We start from the raw sequence: 3,618 nt of genomic DNA on the forward strand, positions 1-3,618 counted from the left end.
AACCAAAGTTCAGAACCGGACTTACCATTTTCCCTCTCACAACTCGTGCCTCGTCTCGTCCGATGTAAGTGTTCGCGTTGGTATATTTTTTTTGTCCCCTCTTTTCAATGACCTTGCTTGCTCTTTTCCGAGGTTTACTACACGATGAGAAAGAAAAAATTATCCTACCTTCGCTGCCTTTCTTTACCTCGATCCTTGCTTGCTCAGAGATCTGCAGTCGTCGGGAACTTGCTTGAAAAGAGAACGAAACATCGAATGACCACTAGTTTTATTATGATCATGTGAGTTCAAACAGACGTCATCATTGGTAGTTTAGTATTGCGTCATCCAACTACGCAAGGTCACTCAAGGTGAGCATGCGACGAACATGCATGCGTCGACCCGACCACTACGTAATGTTACCTAGGGTGAGCATGCGACGAACTGATGACGTGAATTTGTATTCGTGGCAAGACGTAACTAGCGACCTTGGCTCGGCAAAAAAGGGATCAACATGTGACGAAATACGATAACGAGAAATTACGACATCGAGCTAGACGCGATCCTATTTAAACTCTGGGATATAAAGGGTGCAATTATTTTTTGTAATTTCGAGCATCGGGGTTTTGCAATGGTCGATGACACTTGCGACTTTAATCCGGAATTGGCTCCCTTAATGGACCGGTTCGTCACAGTTCTTCAAGAAATGGAGAAATTGAGTGATGATCGAAAGAGTCTAGAGTTGTTTATCTATGATCTAGACTCACTGTTGAAGAGCGATGCCAGAGCACGTGAAGTAATGGAAAGAAACATGGTTGAAATCAATGAGCGCGCCTGTCACATCGTTAAAGATGTCATTTCCTTGAATACAGAGCTGACGAGATTGAAAAAGGAGGAAAAATACATGCATTCTTTAATGGAACGTTCTAAGGGCGAATTACGAGAACTTGATAAATCACTACAGGCCAAGGATAAAGAGTGCATTGCATTGATGGAACTTTGAGTTTAAAGTTACTTCTTTCGTTTCTTGAAATGCGTAATTCGATTTTATCCCTTTTATGAAGACTCTTGAAAAATTTGCCTTCGTATCTGTAGTTATACGAGAAAGCTCTTCCGAGCGCTTACAACCGTTTAAAGGTATCACGATGAACGATGTCACTTGCTGTTTCTCTCAGGACAAGGATTCCGCAAATGATAAGGTCTTTACACTCTTTGAACAAATCGATGCTTTCCAAGACCGACGGAAATCGCTGGAGTCGTTTATGTCAGAGTTGGACTCGGTAATGAAGTGGTACGGCGACATGTATTGGACATTAAAAAAGAGGGGTGAAGACATCGAGACGCGCATCGATCGTTTCACTGGCTCCGAGCAAGAGAACACCGAAATTTCCGAAGATATCGCTTCTTTGTCGAAACAATGGGACTCTTTCGAAAAGACTAATCAAGATATTAGTGAGACATTGAAAATGTATGGACGAGAGCTCCAGCGAGTCGACGAGGGGATACAAACCAAGAAAGAAGCAATTGTGAAATTAATCGAAACTGGGTTTGAAAGATCACGGAATAGCCAAATGATTAATGAGACATCGAAAACATGTACAAACCAGTTCCAGCAACTAGACGAGGGGACACAGACCGAGAAAGAGAAGGTTGTAAAATTAACCGAAACTCGCGATGTACAAGAATTGCGAGAGTAGTTGCCCCACAAATCCAAAACGATTTTATTGGATTTTTCCGATGAACAGTCCCGCTCTCCGTTTCTCTCGGGAGGTTGATTCTACAAACGACAACGATACTCTCCGAAGCCAATGGGGATCACTGAAGTCTTTTATACCACAGTTGGACTCAGCAATGGGGTGGTACGAAGCCATTTGTGAATCAATGAAAATAAGGGGCGAAGGCATCGAGGAGCGCATGGCTTGTTTCGATGGTTCTGAACGCGAGAAAGCTGGAATTTTTTGTAACATCGCTCTTTTACTGGAAGAGTGGGATTCTTTCAAAAAGGGTAGCCAAATGATTAATGAGACATTGGAAGAATATATGAAGGAGCTCCGGGGACTAGACGGGGTGATACAGATCGAGGAGGAGAAAGATCAGGGGACACAGACCGAGAAAGACGAGGTTGTAAAATTAATCGAAAATCACAATGTACAAGAACCACAAGAGTAGTTGTATCACAATTCCAGAACGATCTGAAATGTATCTGTAAAAATAAAATGCGTTTCTATATAACATGGTCTGCAATTTGTGTACCCGAAAAATAACGCGATCTTGGTTCTGGCGCCCTTGGGACGCGAAAAGACCAAACAAGAGGAAGGTGTAAGATTGATCAGTGAGTTTCGAGATATGATCTCTCGTCAGGGAGTCGCGATCTCGAATGTTGTTAAACCCTCGTAGAACAAGAGTCTCCGTTATCCGTAACTTTTACAAGTACAATTTGTGTTTGATAAGACTATAACTTAAAGGATTTAACAGACAGGGGAAAAGTGTAGATCGATCACAAATTGATCTATCCTTTTACGAGCAGCGTGTTCACGAGTAAACGTTGCGTTAAGTGTACTCGAGTAGGTCGCGAGATGGCAACGACGAATACAAGAACTGTAGAATTCGTCCATCTCTGGGATGGGGAAAGGGCGGTGGAACTGGGGACGAGCTACGACATGCTAAGCAGAGAGGTTGAGTATCTTCGACGGGAAATTTTCGAATTGAAAGGAACAATCAAGTTCTTTGGCTTTGGGAAGTGTCACTGTATATCGGAACAAGACCCGGGCCGCCTCGAGACCCCGGTCAGCAAGGCCGACGGACACACGACAGAACTCGAGAGTGCAAATATCACTCAAGACGAGAGGAACCTGGAAACTCTAGAGCGTCTCGACGAAATCGACGAACATATAGAAGGCGGGAATCCGATATCGCCACCTCCAAAAAAGCCCGATCAAGACTTGCACTCCTCCACTAAGGCCGCCGCATTACTAAACGCGATGTGTCAAGAAATTCAGAACAAGATGTACGAACAGGTGCTGCCCAATTTATACGTACCCACGAGAAATTACAAAATCAAGAACCTAAAGTACGACCTGGAAAAGTTTCCTCAATCATCCAACGAAAGTGTCGCCTCGGTGTGCGGATGGGAGAAGATGCGAGTGGACTTTGACTGGAACGAAAGTGATGAAATGGCTATCGAAGCGCTTCGGCAAAGCGGTCGAGGGGCAGGTGGTTCGCAACAACTAACGAAGCGTAGTCTTGTGGATGCTGGGGTTTCGATGGAGAACGACGGCAGTCTTAAGGGGTGGCTTTCCCTGGGACGCATTCAAAAGTTCGTTGATATTTGGAGTAAATTGACCGACGTGACTGACTGAAATCCAAGTCTGCAAACGTAAATGTATAATGATTCAAAATGTATCTCTGAAATGACGACTGTTTCATAAATAAAAGTTTGACATCGTATTGGTAGTCGGTGATTATTAGAGTCCGTACAAATCACAACCTCATGGCTGAGAAACCTGCTGCCTTGCGATTTTATGTGATCAAAACCTGTAGAGATTGTGGGCAAATAGTCATTGACTACGCGCGTGACTCGTTTTGTCCGGTGAAACAAGAGTGTTGTGGTGCCATCTGTCACGGGATCTGTTTGGATAA

Source organism: Montipora foliosa, unplaced genomic scaffold (assembly GCF_036669935.1).
Source record: "Montipora foliosa isolate CH-2021 unplaced genomic scaffold, ASM3666993v2 scaffold_264, whole genome shotgun sequence".
NCBI classification, from domain to species: domain Eukaryota; kingdom Metazoa; phylum Cnidaria; class Anthozoa; order Scleractinia; family Acroporidae; genus Montipora; species Montipora foliosa.